This window comes from Arachis hypogaea, chromosome 5, assembly GCF_003086295.3.
Source record: "Arachis hypogaea cultivar Tifrunner chromosome 5, arahy.Tifrunner.gnm2.J5K5, whole genome shotgun sequence".
In the NCBI taxonomy this organism is placed as follows: Eukaryota; Viridiplantae; Streptophyta; class Magnoliopsida; order Fabales; family Fabaceae; genus Arachis; species Arachis hypogaea.
This window is the reverse complement of record NC_092040.1, coordinates 104482699-104502742: the sequence shown is the minus strand read 5'-3', so window position 1 is coordinate 104502742 and position 20044 is coordinate 104482699. Positions and strand designations below refer to the sequence as shown.

At 30.5% G+C, this 20044-nt stretch overlaps 2 long non-coding RNA genes across 4 annotated transcripts; both read left to right on the top strand.

Annotated features, from left to right (window-relative positions):
- Positions 1–13504: 13504 nt before the first annotated feature.
- LOC112802426 (uncharacterized) lies at positions 13505–15792 on the top strand. Of its 3 annotated transcripts, none has more exons than XR_003202403.3 (4): positions 13505–13975; positions 14161–14411; positions 14814–14858; positions 15315–15792. It is a non-coding gene; the product is annotated as an uncharacterized lncRNA (long non-coding RNA). The 3 variants fall into 3 exon arrangements; XR_003202402.3 differs by having other exon boundaries at positions 13506–13975; positions 14810–14858; XR_003202401.3 differs by lacking the exon at positions 14814–14858 and having other exon boundaries at positions 13576–13975.
- A 1085-nt stretch (positions 15793–16877) lies between these two features.
- On the top strand, positions 16878–18302 carry LOC112799823 (uncharacterized). Its single transcript, XR_011882374.1, has 3 exons — positions 16878–16987; positions 17528–17598; positions 17897–18302. It is a non-coding gene; the product is annotated as an uncharacterized lncRNA (long non-coding RNA).
- Positions 18303–20044: the final 1742 nt, after the last annotated feature.

Below are 20044 nucleotides of genomic sequence, written 5' to 3'. Positions count from 1 at the left end.
TAATTATTTTATTTTTAAATTTAAATTTTGATTTATTTTAATTTTAGAATATTTTAAAATTAGAAAGAAAAAATTGGTTAATCGGGCCATAAAATCACAAAATCAATTGAAGATTTACAGTCCAGCAGAAAGATCCGTCTCATGAACATCTGAATCGGGTCAGACTCGTAACCGCTCCACCAATATTCTGCACCGCAAGAAGACACGCCGTCGATACGCTCGTTTGAAGTATTCACCGCGTGTCGGCGTCGAATTCGTGTCCGACACGGATACGCCAGCACCATGAAAGAATCCATACTTCATAGGTTAGAAAAGGTATAATATGATGGAGATAATATTCAGAGTGAATAGCATACGGTCAAAATCATACATACATAATGTATAATAAATAAATAAATACAAATTTCATATTCATGGAGACCTATTCAATTTAACCATAGACTCACCTAATTTTCTTTCCCTAAAAAAATTAATTTAACTGTATTTTGTATAATTCAATTCTTATATTTTATTTTTTGAAATATAACATATTTTTTAATTTTTAATAAAAAATTATTCTATTACATGTTCATTTGACAATAATCTTTTCCTTCAATTAACATGATTTTTTTATTGAGAAATATTAAAAAAATTATCAAAATTTATTATTTTTAGTTATCAGTTAGTTATTAATATTTAAAAATATAAAATAAAATATATTATTAAATTATTAAACTAAAAAATTTGAATTAATGACTAAATGATAACTAAAAATAAATTCTGATGATTTTTTAATATTTTTTTATCTTATTAAAATTATTTTCTTCAATTATTTAAAAAAAATATATGCCTAGGCCTATTTTTAAGAAAGACATCCGTAGAAAGCTAACAAGGGCTAATAAATTTTTAGATCGGCTGAACACGAAAAATGGCTTCGCCAAGCTTTCGGGGCATATGGACAGAGAAGACAATGTATAAGTTTAAATACTTGCCAACTACTTACCCGGTCTGAAGCTCACAGTGAGCTCCTAGTTTTCATGTACATTAAAAGCAAACTATTAAAATTTTGACCATTCATATTTTTTATATTATATCTTAATGAGTAGAGATAAATGAAATATCATATTACGTCCCGTACATTGACATACGAGAACCGCTTCCTATCTCATAATCAGCTTTTTAACTTAAAAAAGTAATCAATGGGACAAGAGCAAAATAAAATAAAAAAAATAAAGAACAAATTCGTCCCTAACTTTTTTTTCTGTAGATATTTTCGTCTCCGATAATTGAAAAATATATTCATATCCTGACTTTTTCAAAATGCGGATAAATTTATCTTTCCGTTAAAGTGATTTCGTTGGGCTCAACAGAAAACGCTGACGTGGCTCTTGTGGCGCTAACTTAGCCGTTACAGCAGCACACGTGACATGTAACATTTTAAAACAGGACATATTAGTCCTCTCACACCAAAATGTATAACTTTTCAAAACAGGACATATTAGTCCTCCCACCCCAAAACGATGTTATTTCAAAACAGAACATATTTTTCCCTGACTCCCTCTTTCACCACCACCTACGTTGCCCCTCCTCTCCTTGCCCTATTCTCATCCCTTTCCACTCCCTCACTTACCCTAACACACTCTACTCCCCTCCCCATGCGCACCCTCCATACCACACCCAACAACAAAGACAAAGATTCAAAGAACAAAGAAGAAGAAGAAAAAGATCTTGCTTTTCTTTCTTTTCTCTCTCTTTCTTTCTTAGAAATCAGTGTGAACGACCCATCAAAATTTCACACACTGAAATGCTTATTTGATTTCAAAGCTTGATTTTTTTCATTGTTTTCCAATCTAAGTTCCGCTCTGTTCCTTAAAACATCACCAAATTACTCTTTTTTATATTGAAAACCAAAGCTATCGCCATGGGAAGAGGCAGAGGAGTTGCGACTCTGAAACCCACGGCGGCGGTTGCGGCAGCGGAGATAAATGGATCAGGGCCAATGCCAGTATTGAAGGAAGTTAGATACCGCAGTGCGAGAAAGAGACCGTGGGGAAGATTCGCCGCCGAAATCAAAGACCTGTTGAAGAAAGCAAGGATTTGGCTCGGAACCTTCGATTCCGCCGAGGACGCCGCATGCGCTTACGACGCCGCCGCAAGAACACTCCGGGGACCAAAAGCCAAGACCAATTTTCCTCACCGCTCAGGATCCAGCTCTCAATGTAGAACTGCAGCTTCGCCAGCACCACTTGCTGCGATGGGAGATTCAACCCTTCCGCTGCTGCTCCGCCGCCCTGGATGGCAACTTCCTTCTCGGCCAGAGCCGTTTCCTCCATATGCAATTTTTTGTAAGTTGCTGATTCTTCATAAATTGCACAATTTGGACTGGTTGAATTGTAAACTGAGCCTATAAAATTGAATTTGTGCTCTGTTATTGGTAAATATGTCGCTGAATTGTTCTGTTCTTCATCTGAATCTAGAATATTGGTTGAAAATGCAAAAGGGGATTAAAGTTTGTTTGGAGGGATGAGGGAGAAACGGCGACGTTTGGGTTCCTCGACTAATACGTCCTCTTTTCAAAAGTCCATTCTACGTGGCAGCCCGTAACGGCCAGGTCAGCGCTACGAGAGCCACGTTCCTCTAACGGAAGGGTAAATATGTCCACTTTTTCGAAGGATCAGGGACATGAATGTATTTTCTAATCTTCGAAGACAAAAATGTCGGCAAAAAAAAGGATTAGTGACGGATTTGTCCTTTACTTTAATAAAAACTTAACACTTATATAATAATAATAATAATAATAATAATAATAATAATAATAATAATAATAATAATAATAATAATAACCAATTTAAGTTATTTAGTTTACTCGCGTGGACGGATTTAAGCACGGTAAGCTTTAGCCCTTAAAAAATTTGAAACTCTTATATATTCTATTATAAGTTTATAACGAAGGTAATAAGTAGAGTGAAGCCTATGGTGGAGGGGTACAAGGGATGTTGTATTTATGTAGTTGGATTCAAACCTCAAATAATACATTTGTATTTGTTTTTATATTTGACTTAGAGTTCCTTTTCTTTTTTTACATTTTCGTTTTTTTTTCCAATTAATTACACCTATTATCATATAAAAAAGTAGTTTAATATTTATAATAACATTGGTTTTTTTATTTTATTTGGTTGTTTCTTCCCTTTTTTATTATTTTTCTCTTAATTTTTACATTTATTATTATATAAAATATTTTAATATTTATAATAACATCAATATCTAATTGAATGTTAAAAAATCTATATATATATATATATATATGTATATATGAAAGTAAATGAATTTAAAATTTATTTATTTTTCTCATAATATTAAAATAATAAATATTAAATAAATCTATTAAAATAAATATATAATTCATATTTTCTTCATGAATATATTTAAATTCATAAAACAAAATTATTAGCGCATGTCATATTTTTTTTAATAATATAAAATATAAAAATATAACTTATTGTCACCTCAATAATCAACAAAGCAAGTTAATTAACAAAAAATTCAAAAATATATTATTTTATATTTTACTAAATCTAAAATTAGAATTTTTTTTATAAAAAATGAGATAACTTTTTCTATTTGACTAACAGTTATTAACATTTTTCTTAATAAAAAAACACTAATCATAATTATATGTATAATATAGAAACGCTGTATTTGACATAAATATGATGTTCTATTTATGTCTACCATTAAGATAAGGCCAATTCTATCGTACAGATGTTAATGATATAGATTCAAGGACTGAGAGACAAGTGGCACGGCGCTCTTTACTGGGGGACAAGCTTTCCAGAGATCTCTGCAGCTTGTCGGGCTTGCTTGATGGAGCCACGGCTAGGGGAGAAAGAGCTACCGTGCAAATCTCGTAATGTGTCTAGGAAAATAGTGAGCTCGGTTCTTTATTTTTTTTTTGTCATTGGGAGTGGACTCCTTTGTACAACTCTGTATATGGATTGTGCTTATAAAACTTGATAGTGGATTTAGGGAGAAGTGGAATAAAGTTGGTAGGATTGAAATTTATAGTGTATAGACAAAAAAAAAAAAATTTATACTGTTGTATCTGTGTGTAGAGTTTTTGATATGGCCGAAACCAACATTAATGATTACTATTATCTTCTTGTGCATGTTTATAGAAGAAAATAATTGATTCAAAATTTTTGAAAAAATTAATGTTGTATTAGGCATGTATTTGGATAATGTGTTTTTTTTTCTAATAAAATTTTAAAAATGAAAATAAATTAGTAACAATATATTTTATTTTAATAAATTAAAAATGTTAAGCTTAAGAAATTAAAAAGGCTATAATGAAAGTTGTGTTAAAAAATATTCGTATTTCATATTAATTATTGAAATACAAAATAAGCTTTTTCGAGAACTAAAATATCTTACGACAATTATTAATTTCTTGAAAAAAGTAACTTTTAGTCAAGTTAAATGTATAAAAAAAAGTTGACTGGTTGACTGGCTCTGTATTTTTTTATACAATAGTAATGCTAATGATGATAAGAATAATAATAGTAATAAAAATAATAAAAATTAGAAATAGATAGTAATTATTACGGTGGGTAATCGGAGGTTGACTGAATGGATGGCATTGACTGGTCCAAATGTGTGAAGGAGGAGGTTTCCGTATGAGTATGCAGCTCGGGGGACTCCGTCCGACTTGTTTGTACGAGAAGAAGGGGGTGGTACCTGCAAAGACACTCTGATGCCTAAGTTAGCAAGAGTGTGAGCAGGTCTAGAGAGTATTGGGCCTAGAGATACCTGAGGGATGTCAGTGTATTTATAGTGGTGAGCCAATAACCACCGTTGGAGTAGTGCCGTATCTTTAGGGTGTTAACCGCCCCATTATCTTGGGGAGGTTAAGATATGGCTTTATGAAGCGGTTAGAGAGATTTTAGGGGCGGTTACTCATTTGAATGAGTGTTTATCTGCCAGCTAATCTCATGTCCGATTTTTTTAGAGCAAGTCGTGGTTGGTACCGACTTCTTACGTGAAGGTCGGTACTTAGCTAGGCTTAATCCTTTAGATTAGGCATTTTATTTGGACCTGGGCCTTTGACATTGGGCCAGGGTATGAACAGTAATAATGTTAAAAAAGAAGTAATAATAAGACCCTAAAATATGATTTTAAAAGAGAATAAATGAAAGACAAAAAATTATTTTCAAAAAATTGGCACAATTAAGGTCTTAACATATTGAATGACTGTTTTATAATAATATCAATATGAACCTAATTAATTGCTTGTTTATTAACTAATTATTGGAAGACATGATTTATGTTTTTAATTATGTAGAATTCGTTTTTTCTTCTAGAGTTATACTATTTTAGTATGACGAATAAGATAAAAACTCATTCTATACTTAAATTTTTATATATAATATGTCCTGGTTTAAGAATTTGACTATTCTAACGTGTGGTGAATAAGATAAAAATTTATACTAACTCTAATATATAGTTGTAAGAACTGGATCAGATTGGCCAATTTGACCAAAAAATCAAAGAATCAAATTCCTAATCAGTTCGATCCATTTTTTGACCCTTTAAAGATTAGAACCGATAAAAATTGGTTTAACTAAATCACTTGAGAGAAAATTTTAAAATTGATGAAAATGTAGTTTAAACTTAGATCTTTCTTATAACTACATGCTTATGAAGTACGAACACTTCGTTGAGTTATCGTGTCCGCGTGTCAGACACATTTTGGACACGACACTCACCGACACTCGTCCGACACGAGTGTCTGCTGTGTCTAACCACGTCTTAATAAAAAATAAAAAATTCTTCTCCGGACACGCCTGGACACACCTAAATTCCATCACGTGTCTGCGTGTCCAGTCTTATTCTTAACTCTGCCTACAATTTACATATTATCAATTCAATTCAGTACACCTCCGTCCATTTAATTCAATTCAAATTAGCAATTGCATTCCATTCAATTCGATTCAAAATTGAATAATCCAAACTTTGTCAGTTTGATTCATTTCAGAAGAGTAATCAAAATCGCTCTCCTGATTTAAAGTTGAGCCATTTATTGTTTCGATTCAAAAGTGCAGATCGAAGAAGAAAATGAAGAAGAATAGAAAGAAGATAAATGCAACCAGATCGAAATAAGAAAACGAGAAGATGAACGCGACCAGAGGAGAACAACGAAGGCAATGCAGATCAATAAGGAAGAACGCGAGCAGAAGAAGAAGGAGGAGGAGGAGGCTTACGCTGCAGGAAAAGATTTACGTTGAGCAAAATTTTAGGTTGCAGTAGTTATATGTAGCGCATGTATGACAAACGAGTGAGAGGTGGGAGACGCGCGTGTGGAAAAAATTACTTGATTAACAACCATGTAAAAAATATATGGATGCAGAACTTTTCCGTTTTTTTTAATTATATCCTTAATATTTAGTTTTAATTTTATTGTTGACGTTTCAATATATTTCAATTACACTAGTAGATTGAATAATAGTAGTTATGAATGATTAATCGTATTAATTATTTGATTTGACTAAAATAATATTAAATTATTTAATAAATAATGAATAAGAAAATATAATAAAAAATTTTCATTTAAATTTTCTCTTACTATGTTTTATATATGAGAAATTAGAATGTGCTTTATACCTTTTTTCTCTCTCTTTTATATCTCTCTTTTATATTTTTGATATTATTTTTATAATTTATTTATTTTTTGATTTTATTTAACTAAAATTTTCTATGATTTTGTTTTATGTTATTTTTTTATGTATTTTGATTAATAAATTTTAAGGGTATTATTATTTTGTTTATTAATATTTTAAAAATTTTTTAAAACTTAATTAATAAGTTTTTATCGATTACACGCATAGTCTTTTTTGTCTTTTTTTCTGCTTCTTTTAATTACTTTTTTTTTACCAATAAACCTTAGTTATAATCCAATCCTTTTATACTGAAGATATATAGTCGAAAGAAAAATTAAAAAGATGAGATATTTTTGGTATATCTTGCAACTCAATTTCATGTTTTGTTACTTCTCTATGTAAATTTTTTTAAATAAAATTAATTAATTAATTTATCTCTAAAATAAATTAAATTAACTTTATATATATATATATATATATATATATATATATATATATTTGTTTGGAATTGTTTCGTTTGATTCTTGTTTGACAATCGATTACAGATGTTGATCAAGTTTATATCAAAAGATCTTAATTCAGAGAACAGATACAACTTCTCTATAGAAATGAGTTCGACCCGAGACTTATTCGTTTAGTTTCTCTTTTTGTATGGATATGTTGACAAATTTAAGATATAAAAAATTATTTTATGTTATTTTGCCTATAGTAATTTGAAATAATTATTGGTAATATAGTAATAATTATTGTTTTGATATTGTTATTATATTTATTAAGATAATATTCGATGTAAGATGCAAATTAAAAAGATGGAATATAGTGTTTCTGAAAAATAATTTTTTTTGAAAATTTAATTCAAAAAATTTCAATTATTCTAATTTATTATTTGATTGTTACATGATATGTCATCTAATTTTTCTAAATTGATATTTTATCGTTAGTAATGTTATGTGATCAAGTCATTTTAACAATTAAGTATTAATTTGTTTGAAGCAAAATTATCAAAAATAATTTGAAATATTATTTATGTATGTTCATCCCCTAATTAAAATAAAATAAATTGAGTTAATATTAAATTAGCTTAATCTTTATCAATTTTTTTTAAGTTGTAATGTTCGAACAAATTTAGAAAAACGTCTTAACTATTATTTTAAAATATTATTCTTAATTTATATGTACAATTATTTGGTTCTAAAAAGAACTGTCTCTGTTTTTTAGCATCTCACCTATGTCTAATACTCTAATAATGTTTTCTCTCCAACCATGCTAGTTGTGCTTTCCTCCAGCACATTTATTTTTTTTCCTCCATTATCTATAGACCATATAATAAATTATAAAAGATCAAACCATCACGTTACTCAACAGCCAATCAGGTTCGATTCTCGAAGCTGGCGCTGATGAAAAGCAACACACTAAAAATCCCATTTGGCTCAGCTGAGCCTCCCAGGAGCGCCCACATATATTACTGACACTTTGTTTCATTCTGTAAAAGATAACAGATGTTAAAATAAGATACATTGAAAAGGAATATCTTTAAATCTGTATGAATTTAGATCTGTACCATAGAGTGACCCTTAAGATAAACATAAACGATAATAACGGTCAAGATGTTGGAAGTTGTGTTTAAGTGATTATCAAGATGATGACGTCATGGTAGGATTGAAATCGGTTGCGCAGTTTAACGTATTAATGTCCATTCAATTTTTCCTCTGATCATGTCCAGTAAAAAGTGGTCGTGTGAAAGTGATGTTAGTTTTAGTTGAGTTGTAAATTTTTTGAGCTTATTTTATTTTGTCTAAGTGTGTTTATTGGGTTTAGGTATATTTTTATTTTTGGGTAATGATGGACTAAATTGGGATGGGTCATGGTGAAATAAAATGAGTGTAGTTGTCTATTTGAATGTTGGTGTTAATTTTTTTTACTGTACATTATGGATGGAATATTTAAATAGGTAAAATTAAAATATTTTAAGATATTTAAAACTTAAATTAAGTGAATAAATGAATGAAATATTGAATTATTAAGTATTACGAAACACACTGAAAATTAATTTTCCTTTATCACATTAATGAATTATTAAAATGACTATGGAACATGAAAATAATTTATATTAATGTGGTTTCGAAAATGGTATAAATAAAATTTTGGAGAAATAAAAATTTGAATAAAACAAAAATAATTTGAGACCAAACACATTCTTAAATTATATGGAAGTTATGTTTAAAGTAAAAATAAAATTTAAAATTTCAAATCCTTTTTATTAGAAAAAATCAGTTAGTTTTGAATTAAAAATTTAAAATCGAGAAGGATAACTTTGATTAAAAAAAAGTCAATTAGCAAAATATTTAAAATTAAATATTTTTGCATGTTGTTAATTTTATTTGCAAAGAAAACATAATAAAAAACTGAAGATAGTTTAATTGCTGCAGCCTGCTAATGTTCTTACGTTGTTTTTCTTTTGCATGCTAATTTAATAATTTTTTAGTAATATTTTATGTGTCGAAATATTTTTAACAAATAATGTGTTTAAAATGTATAGTGTATTTAAGATTTGTATTTGGTAAATTAAAAAAATTTATATATTTATGTTTTTAAAAGTTAGAAATACTTTTAAAAGCACTTAAAAAATACTTTTAAAAATTAGTTTATATTTATTAAAATTAAAAAATCTAATATAATCTCGTTCATTAATTAATATCTAAATTTAATTCTTATATTAATGTTTATTATAATATTTTAAAATTTAAAATTATTTTATCAAATATATTTATTATTATTTGTATTTATTAAAAATTATTTTTAATTTAATTTATTAAATATAAATGTTATCATTTTTTAATATAATTAAAATAAAATTAATCTCTCACTACAAAAAAGTAATTTTTTTTTTATTACACACACTAAAAGATTCCATCACTACTCAATCTAACGGGGATTCAATCCTAGGATGTGACTTCTATGAGACCAACACATTAATCATTAGCGGAGTTTGAGTAGTAAGTAGTAGTATTGACATTTTCAATAATCATATAAGTAAGTAGTAGCAGTACTGGATTTTAAAAAATTCTAATGGTCCAATATCTTTAAAGATGTCATTTTCTTTACATCAACCAGCTATAAGCTGATTACTTGCTTTCAGAACTATCATTTCTTGACATTTTTTCTCTTTAAATATGGTTAATTTAGTCTTTTTTCACTCAATAAAAAAAATTCTATTAGATAACTTTTCGTATATATAAACTCTTCGTGTTTTATTTTCTGTCAAGAATACATATAATAATGTTTTAATATTATATTTGATTATACAAAATTTATTTTAATTTTTAGCCTCTCTTCTATTTAAATTTTAGATTTATTTTTATTCCATTGTTCGCTCATTTACCTAAATAAATATACGTCGAAGTTCATTTTATATATGTAATAATTTATTGACTAGTAAAAACACTTTAAATAAAACTTAAATTTATCATGAATAATTCGTTAGTAATTGACTTATTAAGTTAAGACAAACTTAAACCAACAAACTATACCTCAAATAGCATAATCTTTTTATACTGCAGATTCGAGTCTCACTCTTAATTTTGGAAAAAAAAAGTTAAGACAAACTTAAACTGAATTCAATTATTTTTTCTTTTTTTCAACATTGTTTCAAGAAGAAACTTGGCTCAATATTTTTATTGAACATTTAGAATTTGAATCTAACTTCGTTGGGATGAATGCGGATCGAATTGGATTGGATATGGCAAAAATTTCGACTCGATCCACATTAAAATTATCGAATCGATCGGATCTAATATCCGTAGTTTTTAAGCTTTGATCCGATCTGATCCGCACATTTGTGAATCAGATCGGATCGGATATTAGATATATCCGCAAAACACAAAAATATTTTTAAAAACTTATTTTTATCAAAAAAATATTAATAAAATTTATTTTTTCTACTCTTTTATATGTTTACTCTTAAAATAATATTAAACATACTTTTCTTAAATAATAAAATTAAAATAATACAACATATATGATAATTATTAGTTGAAATAAAATATAAAAAGAATATTTAATTATTTATTTATTTATTTCTGCGGATCTGCGGATATGCGGATACCTACACAAAATTCGTAGTCCAATCCTATAAATGCGCCGATCCAATCCGTATATTCACAACTTTTGAATCAGATTCAGATTAATACCGCATATCAGATCTGATCCATGAAAATCCCTAGTAGTGCATATATTTTTTGGATTAACATTTATGTTTTTATTGAGCTCTATACTTGTTGACCTTATCTTTGAATTGTAATAAAATTATGGTGCATATTTTGGTATCTATATATACTTGCCTAACTTACTAAAAAGAGATAAAAGTTAATATTTAAAACTTATCATAAAAAGTAAGTTTGACAATTTTAACACCAAAATTATAAATACCACAAAATTTATCTAAAATTATACCGCTTGTTGTCTATCTTGTTTCTAGACAGACCTGTTGGAGGTTATTTCAAATTTATAATTTTAATATAAATGCATAACAAATATATATTTCCACAAAAGATTACACAACAAATATAAAATATTTAAAATAGATGGATTTTAGTCATTAAAATATAATTTAAATGGTATAATTTTTAAGTCACCAAAAGAAAAATAGATAGGTTCTATTGGAATTAAAAAACAGAAGTTAGACTCCGCTCGATTTCTTTTAAAAAAAAAATGAGTGAAATTTGGGCCAATTTACATATTTAAATCAACTCTCAGCATAGATTACATAAATACAAAAATTAACTTTCTTTTACATGCGTGTATATTTCTTTAATTTTTTTAATTATGCTACAAGTTGTAGCATTTTACCAAATTACATGTAAATCACCAGCAAATTACACGCAATTCCAGTTGAAGAGCTGTTTACAATGAGAAAAAAAATTAGAAGAAAATCACCTTTTTTTACAATTTCATACAAGATGTAATGCAAAAAATTATATAAAGGATGACATTATCAAACATACGAATTTAATTGATCATTGTTTTTTTTTTTATATGTAATTTTGAATAAGGGGTAAGTGGATTGTGAACATGCTAATAATTACAATGATCAATTAGGAATAATGGTAGATGATGGTTATGTTATTCAATTGATCAATTAAAAACAATAGATAGTAAATATGCTATTTAATTGATCATTGCAGTTATTATTATCACTTTTTTTTATAAGATCTTATAAGCAAAAAAATTAAAAATATAAATAAAATAAATTTTATGTTTTTAATTTAAATTATTTTTTTAATATATCAAATTTATAAAATTTATAAAAATTATCGGATGATTTACTAGTTCAAACATATGAACTATCCGAAAATGTAAATTTTATAGAATTTGATACATTAAGTTTTAGATTAAAAACGTAGAATTTATTTGATTTATATTTATATTTTTAATTATTTTTGCTTCTAAGATCTTATAAAAAAATACAAATAATAACAACAATAATTAATTAAATAACATGTTCATTATGGATTTTTTTAATTAATCATTGCAATTAGCATACTTATTATTTATCTATACCACTCATTTAAAATTATATGTAAAAAAAAATCAATGATCAATTAAATTTATATTTTTGATAATGTCATTCTTTACAAATTTTTTTTGTATTAAATTTTGTATTAATTTTTAAAAAATAAGATAAGTGACATGATCAAAATAAAAATAATGTTATTATTTTCTTGTAGTGATTTTATTTTATTTTTTTTAATTGTAAACTGCTATAGGTAAAAGCAGTTTTTGATAATATGCGATTTACACAAAAAAATATTAATATTAATTATAGAGTTGATTTAAATACGTAAATTGTCCTTGTATTATTTTAAGGTGTATAAATTATAATATAATAATATTCTGATGCCAAGTGTGAAAACGCGCGCAGAGATGATAAACTCTCATTAATCTCTATTGAGTAAGTTCCAGAGAAAAGGCATAAATGGAGATGAGAAATTAAAGAATCAGAAAGAAAGAGAGAGAGAAGCGAAGAACTGAGATGAAAAGAGAGAATGGAAAAAGGGTTCTTGAACGTGAAATTGGGAAAAATGAATTAAGTAGGGAGAAAGAAACCACCGCAATTAGTTCCATTGTGTGAATATATATATATATATATATATATATATATATATATATATATATATATATATATAGCCAATTAATAATTCTCTTAACTAACTTAATCAATTTGTCAAAAAGTATCTAAGAGCTAATTAATTAATTACTTTAGTTACCAACTAATGTATGTACATGCTAATCAATTAAATCAGTAAGTTCCTAACTAACTTGCATGTAAGCTGAACGAGTGAATCAAGTCACACCCCCCGCAAGCTAGGGGTGTGAAGATCGAGCAATCCTAGCTTGGACAGATTTGCAGAGAAAGGCCCTGGCGCCAATGGTTTGGTCAGAAAATCTGCCAGCTGGTCGGAGAATGACGCTGACAGTAAATGGATCAACCCAGCTTTAAGCTTTTCGCGAGTGATATGAAAGTCGGTTTCAATATGCTTAGTGCGTTCATGGAAGATTGGATTTGCAGCAATGTGGATGACAGATTGGTTATCACAGAAGACAGTGATGAGTGATGTCAGAGGCATACCAAGATCCTGGAAGATAAAAGAGAGCCATTGTGCTTCACAAGTGACATTGGCCAAAGCGCGATATTCGGCTTCAGAAGACGAACGAGAGACAATGATTTGTTTTTTGCTTTTCCAACTAATGAGAGCATTATCCAGATAGAAACAATATTCTGTAACAGAGCGTCGAATGTCGATGCAAGCTGCCCAGTCAGAGTCGAAAAATCCAAAAACCTTAAAATCTGAGTCACAAGGAAAAAAGAGACCAAGAATGGGACAGCCTTTGAGATACCTCAAAATCCTAAAGGCTGCTTCGAGATGAGCTACTATAAAAAAATGGGTATAAAATGGCATCAACATAATGGCGGTTTTATTAAACCGCCACACTCATAGAAAGCGGTAGTGTTTTGGTGATTTTGGCGGATTTAAACGCCATTACCTGCTCCTGCTTCACTGATATAAAAACACTTTTATTTCACTAATAAACATGGTGCTATTCAATCGAACTTCCATCGCAATGTGAGAACTAAGAAGAAACTCCATCGCAGCATGAGATCTGCGATTTCATCCACAACGCTCTCCTCTGGCGGCAATGTCGTTGTTGCTACCTTCGAAGGAGCGCTCTTCTTTGATTAGGTTTATTGGCTTCGATTTGAAGGTTCGTTGCGCCGTCGCTCATCTCCTCCTCACCACAAGTAACGCCATCATTGCTGTCCTCGGTGGAGCTTCTGCTATCTGGTTTTGTGCATTTTAGTTGATCCTGAATTTTCTTAATTCTAATTTGGTTAAGCTTTAGCAGAGCCTTTATTTTCTTTTTCCCCTTCAATGGTGGTCCTGCTTGGTTGAATCTGAGTTTTGTGAAGCTTTCGTCTCAATAGCTCTCTAAGTATAATTCTCTTGGTTAATTTTCTTTTTCCTTCTAGGTATAATCTGAGATCGCACATCGGAGGGAGAAGGAAAGGAGAACGAGAGTGAGTTCATCTGAAACCCTAAATCTTGTCGCCGCTATAGTCACCACCATTCATCTCATGTCTGCCGCTTCCATCAACCTTCTGCGTTCGAGTGAAGGCGCCTCCTCTATCGACGCGTTTCCAAATCTTGTCACTACGCTATAGCTTATGAGACTGAGCAAAGCACCTCTTCCATTAATGTGTCTCCTCCGCCAGCGGCGCCGGTACGTTCTCACTTCTGCATTCTCTTTTTCTTCGATCCACTCAACATTGCTCGTAGTGTGTTTCTGTTCATTTGCAATTTCTATTTTTATTCTCTTTCTCTTCTTGTTCATTCTCAATTGCTTGTTTACTAACTGTATTTCGGTTCAGTATTGTTATGCTTGCCATGTGGTTGATGAATTTCCTGAGAGAGATGGAAAAGAGTGGAACTTGTTTTCTGTTATAGATGATAATTCTTTGGTGCTTATTACTATAACTACTGCATGTTCATCATTGTGTATTTTTGAAATTCAAAACTAGCTTAGCTCCCAATGTGAATCCAGCAAGGACATGCTTTCTTTGTTTACTTTTTTCATCAATGTCATGACTTGCATGCTCACATTTTGTTATTTACTTGAAGAAAGAAATAAAAGATTCAGAAGATCTTCCACATTGGATATGCTGATAAGGTATTGAAATTGGAATTAATTAATTCCTATCATAGATAAATTTTTAATCAGTTACGTCTTTCAATTCTTCTATGTCCAGATATTTTGGAATTAAAGCTATGGCAGAAAATAAAGGCATGTATGTAAGGATACTGAATGAACATTTTCTAAATTTAGGAAATGCAATGAAATTAAAAAGAAACAAAAAATGAATTACAGCATGAGAGTTAGTAATGGAACGAAGAAGTTGCAACTTCTCGTGCATTAGTGTTGCTCTCTTTTGCTCTTTAGAAGCCATGGGAAGAGTGTGTTGTTTCTGTTTCTTGTGTTTTGCTATATATATCAACTTCTTCAGATCTCTATCCGAAGCTATTTATATATAATTAGAGAGCTAGGAACTTCCTATAAGGAAGACCTCTCATCAAACAACACTATTTACTATTTATTTATTTATTGTTGTTGTGTTTTTTTCCTCAGAAACTATCAAAGCTTCTACTGTGGTCCGAGCGATCGCCATTGTCAACCTCAGTGCTGTCCAAGGAGGGTAGAATCTGCTATCCAAGTTGGTGCTACAACAAGAACAAGTCAGAGGCTAGAGTGTTAGTTCAACATGTAGCAATTGTCTAGTCTCCATGTTGAGAATAGACTCAAGGAAGAGGTATAGAGCATCTGCTGAAATTTGACATGTTTCTGTTGTTAGATTTAGTCATAGTTTGTACACATAATAGAAGTATAAATAGTTTTGTTCCTCTGTGCTATTTGTTGAAATATTTTTAGTATTTAGGGAACCAAATTTTATATGCCAGATTTTGTGCTTATGATAGGCTTAAATATTTGTTTAGAAATCAACCTTAACTTGACTAGCTAACAATTGTGCTTTCTAAGTTATAAATCCACAACTACTTTATTCTTATAAATTGTAATTGGAGAATAATATATTCGCTTTACTTATAAATTCTGTGGTTTGCTTTCATTATCTTTACCTTAAGAGTTGAGGTATTTAGTTCCGGGATTGGTGATCTTTATTATCCAAGTAACGACTTGGATCCTTATATCAAAGATAAGAACGTAAGTTCCAATACATCGTCTGCATTCTGCTGTTGACCTTCATTTGTGACTCTACAACATCATATTGTTTTACATTGTTAAGGATGATGATGACTCTGAGGAACTCGAAGACAGATCATTAATCCAACTGATTTCGTCATTGTTTGTGCTCGTATTGAGGACGATCTAAGTCTTCTCGAGATAAACAAATCCTTTTTATTTGGAAAATACTTGTATGTTGGAGCAAATGTGATTGGCCCTTCATACCACCCTCTTAAGATGTTTCCGTTCTCTGGCTCTATCATTAGCTTCATTAGTTTTATTGTGTCCATGCATCCCATTAATACAAGTTAGATAATAAAAAAAAAGAAAGAAAAGAATATTCCTAGAAGCTTTTCCAAATTATATTCAAAGTTTAAACTTTAATAAGATACCTGATCATTTTGTAATAAGGAATCCCAGTCTCCCTTTTCAACAAGTAATCGTGTTGATTCTTCTGGTAGAGAAATGGAAATAAACATAGGGTTGTACCGTATAAAAACAACCATTCATAATTTATTTCATTTCATTGAATTAATGCAATCAAATTCAATCCTCTTGTTTACAAATTCCAATAGGATTGTACCGTATAAAAACAAGCATTCATAATTTATTATAAATGGAAATAAACATACATAATTTACAAGCAGAGCAAGGCACACCATTATTATTATTATTACAAAGAGTGTATATATATAATAATGAAGGCTATGTTTGAAAAAAAAAATTGTGTATCAGATTTCTCTCAATATTTATTTATATATATAATAGAGGTAGATTTTATATAAAAATAAAATAAACAAAAACTTACTTTTATATTTTTTGGGGTTAAAAAAACCCCTACTTTTGTATGACTCGGAAATTTAATACCCTTATGATTTTGGGCCAGTTTTATTAAAACTGGAACCAAATTGCAAAGTAGGTGGAAGTAAAATAAGCCCAAATTGTAGAAATGAAATGAAACTAACTTGGGTTGCTAATGCTGACACAGTAGGATTGTTGTTATTTTGAAGCTCATCCAACAGAGTCAACGTTTGGTGCCTGATGAAATTCAGCTGAGCCAAGTAATTCTCATTCTCATTTCTCTCTCTCTCTCTCTTTCTCTCTCTCTGTTTTGAATATCACAAATTTAATTATGTTTTAGGATTAGATCATATGCTTAGTCATACAATATTACATCTTGTTAACTAGATGAAAGAGATGCCAACTACTCATAATGATAGTAACTTTACTCAAGAATTTCACAAGCTTTTCGAAATGATTGAATTATTAGTAACACCTTAGATTTGAACAATTTAAAATTCATTGCTACAAGTAAAAACAAATTCAGTTAAGAATGCCCTATTTTTCACGCTTGAATTAGATTATTGGGCATGGGAAGCAATGTCACAAAGTTGGAATAATGATTTCTTAAATTTAATAACACATTAACGGTTCATATCTAAATTGAGTCTATGTTTTTATTATTTCTTTAGTTCTGTTTTATCTTTAGCAGCAATTGAACTTAAGATTAACTAAGGGTTACAAATAGTACAGCAGCTTGTTTTATATACTGATATGACAAATCTGGAATTGGTTAAGGGACATTTTTCTACTGCATGCAGGTTCTGGATTTCAGCCTTCATCCTCAAGAACTCAAGTCTGTGTCTTATAACACAATATACCACTCAATTAGGCAAGTTTCTTCCATCTTTTATTCCCTCTGATTCTTTTTAGCTGTCACTGTTGCTTTTTGGTACATCATTGATCAATTGACATTGGTCCAAGTAACATCAATAACATATAAATGGAAATGGAGAGAATATTATTGACTGTTGATAACTCAATGTAACTCATCCAGTAGGTTGAAAATGACACCAAGTAGTGTTTTAATTAAGCTCTCTGTTGTTTTTGGAGATGCTTCAACAATGCATACTATGCAAGAGTTGGAGGAGTAAGCACATCTGAATTTAATTCCCTCTGGTTTGTTGCAGGGAACAGGGTCGGTGGTCCTCGTTGGACTTGTTGCCACTACAAAAAAGAAGTATAAAAGAGAAAGGAAGTCCCAGTCTCTCAGATCTAAAATTCTATCTGAAGACACGAAGTTCCACCGAGTTTGCTGGCGCAGAAGGAGGAAACTTTTGGCCTCCAAATCTTATTCATCATCACTTAGCTAAGCTACTTGTCTTGTATATTCATATTCTAAGTAGTAAAAATAGCACTTATTAGATGGTTTAAATACATTATTAGATATTAACATAGTTTAGGGAACTGGATGGTAGATTTGACTGATTAGTGTTTATTGCAATGCTTGTATTTTGGTAAGTTTAGTAAGACAATGTTTTGTATAGGAGATATTACTTTTGATTTTCAATAATAAAAAATTATATATTATAATAATATTTTATTTTTGAGTTATATAATATTTCATTTATGGATTACGATGTTTTGCTATTGTGAAATTTTAATCACAAAATTATTTATTTAACGCGATAAAAATGACGGTAAAAATTGTTAAAAACAACGACAAAAAATGTCACTGTCAGGGTAAAACGGCGGTTCAAAAATGCCATTTTAACCAACCAAAACGCTTCTGTCAGGGTAAAAATGGCGGTTCAAAAATGTCGTTTTAACCAACCAAAACGCCACTCTGTCAAGGTAATAATGGCGGTTCAAACCGCCGTTTTAACCTATCCAAAAACCGTCATTTTAACCCTGGAAATAATGGCGGTTTGAACTGCCGTTTTAACCAACCAAAATGCCACTCTGTCAGGGTAATAATGGCGGTTCAAACCGCCGTTTTAACCTATTCAAGAACCGCCATTTTAACCATGGAAATAATAGCGGTTTGAACCGCCGTTTTAACCTGTTCAAAACCGCCGTTTTAACCCAGGAAATTGTGGCGGCTTTCAGAAAACTGCCGTAATAACCAGAATGGCGCCCAGAATTACGTCGCTTTACGAAACCGCCATTATTACCAATAATGGCGGTTCAAACCGCCGCAAATACAAAAAAAGGCCATTTTTACCAGAATTTTTTGTAGTGCGCTGTTGTGGGGCAATCAACAAACTGACTCAGACGGCCCATGACATAAGAAATATCAGTGCGGGTGTTAGCTAAATACATCAAAAGACCAATCAATTGTCGATAATTGGCGAAATCAGAAAGAAGAGTCCCACTTTCAGAGGATAATTTGGTGGAATAGTCCATGGGAGTGCTTGCTAGTTTGCAGTCTAAATAACCAAAGTATTCAAGGATGTCCAAAGCATATTTGCACTGGCAGAGATGAATACCTGACTTCGAGCGAGCGATCTCCATACCCAAAAAATATTTCAAGTCACCAATGTCTTTGATCTTGAATTTATCATGAAGAATACCCTTGATGCGGCCAATTTCCAAGATGTCATCACCGGTGAGAACCAGATCATCAACATAAACCAAAATGACTGTGATACCAGAGCTAGAAATGCGAGTAAAAGGTGAATGATCTGAGGTGGATTGCTTATAACCTGAATCGATGAGCGTGGCAGTAAGCTTCAAGTTTCATTGGCGACTTACTTGACGTAATCCATAGAGGGATTTCTGCAATCGACAAACCATCCCTGGTTGCTCTTGTAGGCCCGGAGAATGCTTCATATAAACTTCTTCATTCAAGTCGCCATGCAAAAAGGCTGTGTTGACATCAAGTTGCTTGAGATGCCAATGTCTGGCTGCTGCAACGGCAAGGACAAGCCTGAGAGTGGTCATGCGAGCTACTGGACTGAAGGTGTCAATGAAGTCAACCCCTTTAATTTGGGTGAACCCCTTTGCGACCAACCTGGCCTTTCTTCTCTCTATGGTCCCATCAGCATGAAACTTAGTTCGAAAGACCCATTTACAATCGATGGCTCTCTTGCCAAGTGGAAGTTTGCTAATTCTCCAAGTGTTATTTAACTTCAAAGCCTCCAATTCACTTTGAATTTCCTCTCTCCAACAAGAATGGGCAGCAGCTTCCTCATAAGTGCGAGGATCGGGATTGAAAGAAGTGGCCAAACAAAAGGATTTGTAATTGTAATTGAGCTTATTATATGATAAGAAGTTAGAAATTGGATACTTTTGAGTAGAGGGAGGAACTAAAACCGTGCCGGCTAACATATAATGAT